This window comes from Silene latifolia, chromosome 7, assembly GCF_048544455.1.
Source record: "Silene latifolia isolate original U9 population chromosome 7, ASM4854445v1, whole genome shotgun sequence".
Classification (NCBI taxonomy): Eukaryota; Viridiplantae; Streptophyta; class Magnoliopsida; order Caryophyllales; family Caryophyllaceae; genus Silene; species Silene latifolia.
In genome coordinates, this window is record NC_133532.1 from 80,397,455 (window position 1) to 80,411,722 (window position 14,268).

Below are 14,268 nucleotides of genomic sequence, written 5' to 3' on the forward strand. Positions count from 1 at the left end.
CTCTTTTCCTTTAGCATTATGTGACGTCTCCGCAGCAGGGGAAGATGACATGGTAACGGAGATATGCGTTGAAATTGAACTTTCGCTGGCATAGGTGTTTGATCGAGCACTATTCCCATTCGATCGAACTATTTCCTCAGGCATAGTACTCGATCGAGGAGTATGTACCTCTCGATCGATATCTTCAATTTCTGCATACTTTGATCGAGATCCTGAATCACTCGATCGAGCAGTCTTTTTGGTCAAGTTACTCGATCGAGAGAAATGATCTCCTCGATCGAATTCTTCAATTTGGGCATCTCTCGATCGAGTAGAGATGGTGTTCGATCGAGTACTTGTGGAGGATAATTCACTCGATCGAGTTAAAAGATCACTCGATCGAGCTGCAGGACGATGTTCAGCAGGGACATCATTACTTAACTCCTCAAAATCAATATCCGGGGTCTCATCAGCTGTCACAACCCCGTCTTCGGGCATTTTAGGTCCATCATAAGTAAGACCGCTTTAGAGATTTATGGCATTGATCGGGTTACATGGAGGTGCATGATTCACTTGACTTTGCGCGGATGAAAAACGCGCAACTTGGTCTCGCAGCTCTACTATAACGTTGTCATTTTAATCAGACTTCTTTCCGAACTGAAGTGTTAAATTTAACATTAGGGACTTCAATTCTGCGAGCTCTCCATTTGTAGAGGGTGAATCAACGGGTTGCGGCATTGGTTTAGAAGGACTAGAGGTACATGTCATTATCAAATCTTCATATAGCTTAGAGAATGGCACTCCTTGCTTGAATTTTTGATAAGCACGGACGCGCTCCACATCCGCCATGCAAGTAATAGGGTCATGCCCCTCCGTACCGCATCTACCACAAACTACCTCCTGTTCAGTTATGGCACAAACTTGTTCATGCACACCCGTAGTTTGTAAAATCTCCAGACTATCTAACCATCCACTAGGACTTCCCACCTCAGCTACCACAAATCCATTTACGCACCTACCTCCCCTGGGATTTCCATATTCAGCTACGTGGATGGCCATTTCTTCAATAACATGTCATCCTTGATCATCCTCAACATTTTTCTGGAACCTCCCATTGGCCGCGTTGTCAAGAATAGCTCTCTGATCAGGAAATAACCCATTGTAGAATTGGGTACATAGAAACCAACGCTTGAAGCCAAGATGAGGTACAGATCGAACAAGTCTGTTGAACCTAGTCCAAGCCCCATTCAAATCTTCAGTAGGCAATTGCTCAAATGGTGTAATTTGGCCTCTCAACGCATTAGTGCGCTGTGGTGGGAAATATCGTCTATAAAAGGCTAGAGCAAGGGAATTCCAGTCAGTAACACCGGCAGCTTCCCTGTCTAAATATCTCAACCATTCCCGGGCGTCATCGGTCAAAGAAAATGGAAAAAGGACTCCCTTAACCCTATCCTGCGTCACCCTAGCAGCTAAAGGAATGGTGGAACAGTACTCTGTAAACAAATCTATGTGCTTACATGGATCTTCGACAGGTACCCCTCTGAATAGATTTCTCTCAACCAGTTGTATATAAGATGGGTGGATCCCAAAGGTCCTCGAATCTGTAGTGGGTAGCAAGAAACCTTTAGGCAGAGAATCCACCGTAGGTTCTGAGTGACTGGCGATATTCGGTATCTTAGCAAATAGAATCTACAGCAAGGCAGGTTCGACAATGTTCTCTTCTAGAACAGATTTCCTGCAAAACTAATTAAGGCACTAGAAAAATATGAGATCAGTCTCAAGGAATAAATTCCTTGAGATGAGAGACAGACTTAAAATAAGCAGCAAAATTAAGCCACCTCCCCGGCAACGGCACCAAAATTTGATACCGTCATTCAGTACCAAAAATAAATACCTAGTACTACTAACAGAAGTCAGCGGTAAGTAGGGTCGATCTCCACAGGGAGATGGGAAAATATCGGCTTAACTAAGTCCGTCGGGGTAACAAATCCTTGGAGGTTTTTGAATGATTGCTCTAAACTAACGAGATTTAAGGAGAGAAATAGAATGAGGAAAATAAAGAAGATAAATGATTAAAAGCAAGCAGAGAAGAGGTAGCTAAGACAGTCGGTTCACCATGATTCTCAGGAAATAAAGTCTAAGGTCTCAGGTCAGTGCAAATGTAGTACTACGGTTTTATGAGTCTCTGGGTACTCTATCGAGTAGGCCTTACTCTGTCGAGTAAGGGTGTTTTGAGTTTCGAAACAGTATTCTGTCTGTAGGGTACTCGATCGAGTAAGTGGCACTCGATCGAGTACGTTAGTTACTCGATCGAGTAAGTCGGTTAACGGGTAATATTTTAACGGGTGTTGTTAATAATGCGGATTAGTATATATATATTATACCGTCATCTTTATGAAATACTTCTACAAACTTAATACATTCATAAAGGAGATTGAAACTACGTTGTTCGCTTCATCCGCGTTATTGACAAATCCCGGAGCTTGAGAGGTCGGATTTCATTATTCTTTGCATCTTAGTGATCCTTGCGTCAAGGGTAAGATCTACATACCAATTTTATAGCATTTAATTAACTTTGTTTAAACCTAATTTGGGGGATTGGGGGTTTTTATGGTTAGTTGTGCTAGTAGTAATTATGTGATCATGTGATAGGAGGAGGATTCGTAGAGGAGAGGTTTTGATACAGCTGTTGAGATCATTTGCTTGTGTTTGCATTCCAGGTAGGGTTTTCCCTACTCAGTATTAGTTACATAATATGGTTTGCTGTTTGATTGTGATTGTTGTTAAAGTATCATCATGTTCGTATTGTGACGGTTGTTGGATTTGGTGGTTGTTGATTGTTGTTGATTGTATCTGTCTGTGTTCTTCGGGGTGCGTCCCTGGCTGAGTGGAGTCACTTGTGGGAGTGGCTTCACGCCCATGATTCGCCTTCTGTGGAACCCGTCATAGAAGGGATGTGCACATTAATGGGTTTGGGTTTATCGCTCGATTGAGATGAGCGGGGCTTAGGTGGGAACGGCTGCGGTCCCCCACTGGCGGCGAGGAGTAACCTGTTGCGATGGATACTCTGGTAGGGCTACACACTTTAGTGTGTAGTAAGTATTGAGGAGTTGGTGATGGAGTTCGGGTTGATCTGACGATTGAGCTGTGTTGATTTCTGTCTTATTGTGATTATATAATTGTGTGATTAGTATTGACCCCGTCTTTATTTTGTAAAACTGTGGTGATCCATTCGGAGATGGTGAGCAGTGATTGAGCAGGTATGATTAGAGGCATATGGGCTAGTTGGGATGTGTCACCACGAGCTGATTAGAGTCTTCCATTGTCGTACTTGAGTAGTTTTAGACATTTGGTTTTGAGGACATGTATTTTACTTTTATCAGTTTGGATTTAGATTGTAATCACTTTAAACTTATTACTATTTAAATTATGTTTCGTTATTGTCATTTGATTATCATTGCCTCGGGAAACCGGGATGGTGACATTTCTATACCTGGGTGGTCCTGGTAAGGCACTTGGAGTATAGGGGTGTCACAAAGTGGTATCAGAGCGACGATCCTGAAACCTGTAACCAATGAATCTAATGAACATAGGGAGTCAATTAAAATGAACCCGGGATAAAAGTTGTAGGAGCTAATGCAAAGGCTTGGGAGACGTCCTAAAGTCGCGAACTTGCCCTGCAATTTTAAACCGGTCACATGGGGGTACGTGTCAGGGTCGTATGTGTTGTCTTTTGGTCTGTATGTGTACCTAATAGCATGTGTTGTGAATTGTCGGATGTTCGATGTGGATAATTGGAAGTATGGATAAAAGTTGAAGGAGATGTGTTTGCATGTTGAATTGAATGAAAAGTATGATGAGTGTTTATAATGTGGCATTTTGATAACATGAACATATCGTTTTGATGATTATACAAGGAGTTGCCTATTTTAGCATGCGTAGTTATGTTTATTTTGTTGAAATTATAAAGATTGCATAGTATGTCGGGGAAAGTGAGATAACATGCGGGTAGTGTATACGAGTCTGCATGACTCGAAAGAGTGGGGGGCACTCGATCGAGTAGCTGAGGTGCTCGATCGAGTGGACCTGACTCGATCGAGTGGATAGTTTGATGTTTTTATGGTCAGAACCGTGTTTTTGGGTACTCGATTGAGTACATAGGGGCACTCGATCGAGTAGGGGTCACTCGATCGAGTGGCATGTCAGCTCGGTCGAGTATGTTTATGATCAGGAGGTCTGATTAGGTTCTGGAGTCGAGGCACTCGATCGAGTATGTTGGGCACTCGATCGAGTAGCCTTAACTCGATCGAGCGGGTTTTGGCACTTGATCAAGTGGGGTCTGTGCAGGCAATATACGTGTTTGAGTTAAAGTATGCGTGTTCATATCTACCTTTTCTTATATAGTTTCAAGATGCCACCTAAGAGAAACGCCATGTATGCTAGAGCTGAGAGCAAGACCACCGATGACATAGTTAAGATGTTGGAGCACCAAGATGCTCTTACGGAAGCTTTAAAGAGAGTGGGGAAGGATAAGGAGGTTGACCATTCAAATATTAGCATCCATATAGCGAGATTCAACCCGAAAGAGTATAAGGGGACCGGGGAGCCAATGCTTATAGATAATTGGCACAGAGAGATGGAGAATATCCTGGATTTGGTGCATTGTCCAGATGAGATGAGGGTAGAACAAGTTGCGTTCTACTTGAGAGAAGCGGCAGGTGAGTGGTGGGACAAGGTAAAGGTGAATTCTAGGGACATGTATGCGAAGCAGGGGTTACCTGCTATACCTTGGGATGAGTTCAGGAGAGCTATGAGGAGAGAGTTTGTACCGGAACATGTGAGGAGTAAGCTGAGAGAGGAGTTAGATGAGTTTAAGATGACATCTGACATGACGGTGGCTGAGTACTACCATAAGTTTAATGAGAAGGCTAGGTATGCTGAGGATATGGGATTGAGTGATGAGAACGTAGCTCTGAGGTTTGAGAAGGGGTTAACCCCCAAGATAATGGAGAAGTTACCCGTGGGAATCCTTACAGATGTTAAGGAACCTTATGAGAGGGCTGGGAGAGCTGAGAGACTAGTAGAGATGACCCGAGAGAGGGGTGCTGAGAAAAGGAAGGCTGAGAGTGAGGGTGGTGGCCAATCCAATTACAAGAAGGGCAACCACACTCAGGCTAGAGCATATTCATCGGGTTCGGGGTTTAGTGATGGGGCTTCCTTTGGGCGTGGCCGTGGGAGTGGTAGCGGCAGCTGGAAAATGACCTGTTTCGGCTGTGGTGGTGTAGGCCACAAGAGACATGAGTGTACTAGTGTGTTGTCGGGAGGTTTTCAGAGACCGGCTCAGGGGAGCTAATCTCAAGGTTCGGCACAGAGTTATGCAAGCAACAGACCAGCTGGGTCATGGAACAACCGGGGAGGTCAGAGCAACAACAGTGGAGGTAATCGCAATGGCGGTAATTCTTATTAGAAGCCAGCTATGAACACCAACAACAATCAAGGGTCGGGTGCTAAGTCGACTACCTCAGCCAGTACTGTCCAGGGAGGTGGGCAAAAGACCAGTGGAAAGCTGTTTATGATGGAGAAGAAAGCAGCTGAGGATGACGCACATGTTATCACTAGTACTTTTCTCGTTAATGGTGTTCATACCTTTGTTTTGTTTGATTCGAGGGCGTCACAGTCGTTTGTATCTTCGAGTCATATTAAACAGTTGGGTCTGAGGGAATATGAGTCTGTAAGTGAGAAAGTTTTTATACCTTCGGGTGAGTCTGTATCATGTGGGAGGTTGTATATGGATGTATCCATGATAGTTGGGCAAGTTGATCTACCTGTAGACTTGCTAGAGTTTCCTTTAGACGGTTTTGAGATGATAGTCGGGGTGGATTGGTTAGAAAAGTACAAGGCTAAGATAAACTGTCATCAAAAGAAAGTGTCTCTAAGAGGTCCTATGGGCATTAGTGTGTCTTATCGTGGGTTTATTGCCAAACCCAAAGTTAAGTTGATTGCAGCTGTGACCTTGAAGTCCTATCTGAGGAAGGGGTGCCCGATGATCTAGTGCCATGTGAGAGATGATAGGATGGAGAGTCGGACAGTTGATCAGAAACCAGTTGTGGGGGGGGGGGGAGTTTTCAGATGTCTTCCCAGAGGAGATTCCGGGGTTGCCACCGAAGAGGGAGATAGATTTTAGTGTTGAGCTGAAACCGGGGATGGGGCCAATCTCTAAGGAACCGTACTGGATAGGTCCTAAGGAGTTGGAGGAGCTCAGGAAGCATCTAGATGATCTGATAGAGAGGGGATACATTAGACCTAGTGTATCACCGTGGGGAGCACCAGTTCTTTTTGTGAAGAAGAAAGATGGGAGCTTGAGGTTATGTATAGATTACAGGGAGCTGAACCGAGTGACGGTGAAGAACAAGTATCCTTTGCCAAGGATAGATGACCTGTTTGATCAGTTGAGTGGTGCATCAGTCTTTTCCAAGATTGATTTGAGGTCGGGCTACCATCAAGTGAAGATTAGAGAGGAGGACATACCAAAGACAACTTTCACGTCGAGGTATGCCCATTATGAGTATGTGGTGATGCCTTTTGGGTTATCTAATGCGCCGGCTGTGTTTATGGATTTGATGAACAGAGTTTTCAGTCAGTTTTTGGACAAGTGTGTGGTGGTTTTCATTGATGACATCTTAGTCTATTCCAAGATTAAGGAGGAACATGAGGAGCATCTGAGGATTGTGTTGCAGACCTTGAGGGAGCATGAGTTGTATGCAAAGTTGTCCAAGTGTGAGTTCTGGTTGGAGAAAGTTGCTTTTCTGGGGCATGTGATTTCTAAGGAAGGGGTAGCTGTGGATCCGGCAAAGATTGAGGCAGTTACCAAGTGGGAAGCGCCAAAGAATGTAGCTGAGATCAGAAGTTTCTTGGGTTTAGCTGGATATTACAGACGGTTCGTGAAAGATTTCTCCAATATTGCTAGACCTATGACGACTTTGATGAGGAAAGAGAACAGGTTTCGTTGGGATGAGAGTTGTGAGACGGCGTTCCAAACATTAAAGAAGCGTTTGACAACAGCTCCAATCTTAGCATTGCCTGAAGGGAGTGAGAACTTTGAGGTTTATACAGATGCCTCAAAGAACGGGTTGGGATGTGTGTTGATGCAGAACGGTAAAGTGATTGTCTATGCTTCTAGGCAATTGAAGCCTTATGAGGCGAATTATCCTACACACGATCTCGAGTTGGGTGCAGTTGTGTTTGCTCTCAAGATTTGGAGACATTACCTTTATGGGGCGACCTTTAAGGTATTTTCAGATCACAAGAGTCTCAAGTACATCTTCACTCAAAAGGAGTTGAACATGAGACAGAGGAGGTGGATGGAGTTGATTGGCGATTATGACATGGACATTATCTACCATGAAGGGAAAGCCAATGTAGTTGCAGATGCTTTGAGCAGGAAGAGTGTACATTCTTTGTGCACAGCTATATCCTAGATGAGGTTGAGAGATGAGGTTGGGAAGTTTGGGATACATATGATGCAGAAAGGGGATGTCATGGGACATTTGACAGTGCAGCCTGATCTATATGATGATATTCGAGGTAAACAGGTGTTAGATCCCAAGATGGTGGAGTAGAGAGCTGGAGTAGAGAAAGGGATAGTGTCTAGATTCTCTATTCATACAGACGGTAGTTTGAGGTTTGATGGGAGGTGGTGTGTCCCTAATGATGAGGAGCTGAAAAAGACAATCATGACAGAGGCACATTGTACACCATATTCGGTACATCCAGGTGGTGACAAGCTGTACAAGGATTTAAAGAAAACTTTCTGGTGGCCTGGGATGAATAAAGAAACAGCTGAGTTCGTGGCCCGTTGTTTGACATGTCAGAGAGTTAAAGGAGAGCAGCGACGACCACAAGGTAAGATTCAGTCTTTAGAGGTACCTGAGTGGAAGTGGGAATCCATTTCTATGGATTTTATCGTGGGTTTGCCAAAGAGTCAGCAGGATAACAACATGATATGGGTTATAGTGGATCGACTGACTAAGTCAACTCATTTTGTGCCAATGAAAGATACATGGACTAAGGCACAATTAGCTATGGCTTATCGGAAGAATGTGCTAAGATTACATGGGGTTCCTAAAGACATAGTATCTGACAGAGATTCGAGATTTATCTCACGGTTTTGGAAAGAATTGCAGGTGTCTTTGGGAACGACATTGAAAATGAGTACATCATTTCATCCTGCGACAGATGGTCAGACTGAGAGAACAATCAAGACTCTTGAGGATATGTTACGAGCTTGTGTGATGGATTTTGGTGGTAGCTGGGAACAGCGGTTAGATTTGATTGAGTTTTCCTACAACAACAGCTATCATACTAGTATTGGCATGGCGCCATTTGAGGCTTTATATGGGAGGAGATGTAGGAGTCCGATCTATTGGGACGACAGTGCTGAGGCAGTGGTTTTAGGACCAGAGATGGTACATGAGATGGTGGGGCAGATTAAGATGATCAGGGAAAGGATGAGAGCGGCTCATGATAGGCAAAAGAGTTATGCAGATCTACATTGCCGGGATATAGAGTTTCAGGTTGGAGACAAGGTTCTTCTGAAAGTGTCTCCTATGCGTGGGGTCATGAGATTTAGGAAGAAGGGCAAGCTGAGTCAGAAGTTCATAGGACCATATGAGATCTTGGACCGGGTTGGAGAGGTTGCTTACTATTTGGCCTTACCGTCTGCTTTGGAGAGAGTGCACAATGTGTTTCATGTATCTCAGCTGCGGAAGTATGTGAGTGATCCGTCACATGTGTTAGAGGCAGAGAACATAGAGCTAGATGAGTCATTGTCTTACCTTGAGGTGCCTAAGCAGATTCTTGACCGGAAGGTTAGGAAGACTAGAAATGGTGAGACAGTCTTGCTTAAGATTCTTTGGTTTAATCATGAGGTTGAGGAGGCTACATGGGAGGCAGAGGAGTCCATGAGAGAGCGCTATCCGTTCCTTTTTTATCAGGTATGTATGGTTACGGGGACGTAACCTTGTTTCTTTTAGGGGGGTAGGAGATGATCGCGAAGAGTTTTTGCATCTTTCTTATGTTGTTTTGGTATAGTTAGTAGTGGTTTGAGTCGGGTTGAGTTTGGTTGGTAGTATGTGTCGGAGTTTTTATGTTGTGTTTTGTGTTGTGTTGTTTGTTGTGTCGGGAGTGTGGTAGTATGTTTTATTTAGTTGTGGTTTGAACTTCGGGGACGAAGTTCTTTTTGAGGGAAGACTGTAATACTACGGTTTTATGAGTCTCTGGGTACTCTATCGAGTAGGCCTTACTCTATCGAGTAAGGGTGTTTTGAGTTTCAAACATGAGTCCTGCATGCGTAGGGTACTCGATCGAGTAGCCTTGGTACTCGATCGAGTAAGTGGCACTCGATCGAGTACGTTAGTTACTCGATCGAGTAAGTCAGTTAACGGGTAATATTTTGACGGGTTTTGTTAATAATGCGGATTAGTATATATATTATACCGTCATCTTTATTAAACAGTTTTACAAACCTAATACATTCATAAAGGAGATTGAAACTACGTTGTTCGCTTCATCCGCGTTATTGACAAATCCCGGAGCTTGAGAGGTCGGATTTCATTATTCTTTGCATCTTAGTGATCCTTGCGTCAAGGGTAAGATCTACATACCAATTTTATAGCATTTAATTAAATTTGTTTAAACCCTAATTTGGGGGATTGGGGGTTTTTATGGCTAGTTGTGCTAGTAGTAATTATGTGATTATGTGATAAGAGGAGGATTCGTAGAGGAGAGGTTTTGATACAGCTGTTGAGATTGTCTGCTTGTGTTTGCATTCCAGGTAGGGTTTTCCCTACTTAGTATTAGTTACATAATATGGTTTGTTGTTTGATTGTGATTGTTGTTAAAGTATCATGTTCGTATTGTGACGGTTGTTGGATTTGGTTGTTGTTGATTGTATCTGTTTGTGTTCTTCGGGGTGCATCCCTGGCTGAGTGGAGTCACTTGTGGGAGTGGCTTCACGCCCATGATTCACCTTCTGTGGAACCCGCCACAAAAGGGATGTGCACATTAATGGATTTTGGTTTATCGGTCGATGGAGATGAGCGGGGCTTAGGTGAGAACGGCTACGGTCCCCTACTGGCGGCGAGGAGTAACCTGTTGCGATGGGTACTCTGGCAGGGCTACACACTTTAGTGTGTAGTCAGTATTGAGGAGTTGGTGATGGAGTTCGGGTTGATGTGACGATTGAGTTCTGTTGATTTCTGTCTTATTGTGATTATATAATTGTGTGATTAGTACTGACCCCGTCTTTGTTTTGTAAAACTGTGGTGATCCATTCGGGGATGGTGAGCAGTGATTGAGCAGGTATGATTAGAGGCATATGGGCTAGCTGGGATGTGTCACCACGAGCTGATTAGAGTCTTCCGCTATCGTACTTTAGTAGTTTTAGACATTTGGTTTTGAGGACATGTATTTTACTTTTATCAGTTTGGATTTGGATTGTAATCACTTTAAACTTATTACTATTTAAATTATGTTTCGTTATTGTCATTTGATTATCATTGCCTCGGGAAACCGAGATGGTGACATTTCTATACCTGGGTGGTCCTGGTAAGGCACTTGGAGTATGGGGGGTGTCACAGCAAATTCGATCTACAGGGTAATGAATAACTCCTTCCGGTCTCAATTCATCCTAAAACACTATTAGTTTAGCTTCCGCCCTCACCAGAGTGCCCTAATGTTCGCTACAGGTGTTACCTTTTCCAATCTTCCGATCTAGGTCAAGGTGTACCGTGATTAATCACCTAAATGTGTCGACTCAATCAGACAAGAACAGTTATATGTAGCGATTAACAACATAAACCTAATCCGTATCAAACCTAATTACTTATTCACAATTCCTTTAAATCACGGCTCCCGTATGTGTTAGCAAGGGAGATTAGCTATGCATAATTCTTGAGCAAACAATAATAACACATGAACTATAATGATTCAACATGATAAAAGGATAATGAGAAATTAATAACAACGATGGAGATTAAGGAGAAGAAAACAATATAATGCAATAATAGATAAAGAATCAAGAGTAGAGTAAGAGTACCGATTACAAGAGGCAAAATCCAAAGTTAGGGTTCTAAGAAGGGAGTAGTGAGAGTCGAAGGAAAAAAGGAGAGAGGAAGAGAAGAAGTCCCGTTATTATGACTGCCGTCATAACCTTATATTCTAAATTACAAAAGTAAATCTCTCGAATAGCCAAAAAATTCGCCTAACACACATAGGCTCTCGATCGAGTGACTTGAAACAACTCGTTCGAGAGAAAACCTTGGAAAACCATTCGATCCAATAAAGAAGGAACTCGATCGAACACTTCAAATGATGGCCAACTCGATCGACTGAAAGCAGATCTCGATCGATTTGTTCTTGAGTGGTAGAGCATTCGATCGACCACAATTGGTAGCAAAACTGGTCGATCAAGCTATATAAGCACGATTGCACGAGTGAACACCTTGGCACCTTTCGAAGCCATCTCACGCATCCCTAAGTGACAGATTCCGGTCTCCGATTCCTTATACTCCAAAATGCATGCGATTAGGACAAATTTAGGCTTGATTTCGCCTCTTTTCCAGTCCATACCTACAATTTATACAAGACAGACCAAAGTAGAATATTCGGGGGAATTTGTAGCCAGATGCCACGTAAATAACACAGAAATGCGTGTAAAAATGAGGTAAAAACCTTATATAAAATACACGCATCAGTCTTCAAACTAAAACCATAAAAGAAAGCAGAAAAACAGAGTACGATCTGCAAACTACTCGCTAGCTCATACAGAAATCCCCAGCAAGGCTAACACCGTTCATGTTATAAACATAACAGCCACAATCAGTGGGGAGTAACTCAACGTTCTTCCAGCCATATCACATGATATAAATGTTACAGATGCAAATAATATATCAAAGTAAATTGAAATGTTATAAGACATAAGTAACAAAATATGATTACCAAATCACGTTAAAACAAACGTGTTGCATGCTTAAAAGCAAAATATTCAAAAGACAGAATGGAAATAATTTAGTTCAGGCTAAATATTCACTTTAGTTATACTCCTTGACAGCGCAACATCTTACACTAGTTTCGGGAACCCAGTGTCACACAAAGGTGACCAACTCCAGGTCCACTCACTAGACAACAAACTATAACAGGACTCGTCTTACCATGTAGTGCATAGTCCCAGTCTAAGTACATGTACTTGACTCTACGACAATCTGTACCTTCCACTAGGTTACCCAATCATATAGCTGTATAAGAACCCGTATAACTTAGTTCATTATTCTTTGCCCTTACTTTAATTATTCCAAATATAAAAATATCCCAAATATTGTATCTTATTTGAAATACATTACTTCAAAAGTTCGTAAGTGAACTACACTTTTATTTCTTCAAAATAGAAAGTTTAAACTTTACTTTCCAAAGTTTAAAATTATTTCAAAGTTAAAAAGTAATTGAAGCTACTGTACTACAGCTAGGATAAGCTAAACATTTAATGTACTTAGTAAGATATATATTATTGGGCCTTAATGAGATAAACTTAAAAACAGATTTTTAAAATTTGACAGCAGTGCTATAAAATTAATAATTAAATACAAAAAAATCGAAATGATGCAAGGCCAACTCTTATGGTTTCCTGTAGCTCTTGGCTACAACTTTCATTTTAAAACCAACTTTAAAGGATGAAAGTATCAGGGGTCTAAAAATCAATTTCTAAAAACTGACATAAAACGATATCCAGAAAGTTTCAGTTCTTAAAACGACGTTAAAGAAACATTTTAAGGCAAAGTAAAATTCTAAATATAACTAGACATTATAAAGTTTCTGTGAGAAAAAGATTAGACACTTTATCAAAAGGAAAATATGTTTTATGAACTAAACTTTGAGCAAAAGTCTGAAACGTGGTTTACAGGCGACCTGTTCACAAATAATTTATTCTGAGTGTGGACAAGGCCCTCGGGAACTGCGTCCGCGGGATCCACACTAGGCATAATCGACTCGAGGTTCTTTCGAATCGAATTAAGATAAATTAGAGTCGCCACCAAGTTTTTTGGGAACTTAGAACCGTTCAAGTCAACTTTACACCTTTCATCAAAAAACATAAAGCCAATCGACTACGAGTGATTAAAGATAAAGACTTGTACCCTATATCACTCGATTTGAATGACTCTCGTAATCCAATGGTATTTAGACGGATCCACAAACCATAGATCTTGAGTAAGGGGTGAGGGTACGTGTTAGGAAGCCCATAAGGACACCTAACCCCGCCTGTCAATAACGGCCTCTACTAAGTCAAGTATCGGATTTCAAACAAGGTCATAGCTACTACGATATATGATATGCAAACATCGTTTTAAAACCCTAACATGTGACAACAATTTCTATGTCGTTTTAGATGCAACTAAACTAACTTTGTCAAAGTTGTAATTTAGCATGTGGGTTGATTGATCTTATAACATATAAACGAAACAAACAAGGCTTGATGGGAATGGGAGAGCCGTTGGGATCTATCCTATTACAACCCAGGCATTTCATGCCGACACAACGAGAAATTAAAGATACAACTCGATCTAAAATACAATGCTATACGCACGACGCAATACACGGCCATTCGGCCTAGGAAACCGTGCACCAAGGGGCGGCCCAGGGCTTACATGACTCACGGCCTTGGGTCACTCCTCGTAATGTGTGCTTTCACTTAATCTCATCGAATTAGAGATAGGGCTACGCACCAAAGCATGCATTAGCATAAATCGGGCCATGTTGCTTTAAACAACATGCGATTTACTACGCTCTTACATACATGGGGGCACAACCATCTAACCAAACGAGACTAAGGTTTTTTGAAAGAGGTTTTGACTCGATAAAAGAAAGCTAGCTTGAAAATTACAAACAAACTACCAAACACAACTCGATAAACAAAGTAATTACAAGATACGAAATAACGAGATAAAGATGAGAAATAACGAGAAAAGGGACTACAAGGACACGGCCAAACACGGCCTGCACGATTTAGCATACCCTAATCCTTAGGTTAGATTCATTAGGTTAGATAGATGATTGCGAAACGGGATAGGAAACAAGTTAGAAAACGAGTTAGAAACAACGTTGATTGATTTGAAAAGATACCTTGCAAACGCGCATTCTACACGGCCTAAAGGGGTCAAATTAGGTCAAGTTTGCTAATTAATTTAACTCATCGAGTGTTAATAAGAAGGTGCTAATCACGCACTCTTATACTAGCGA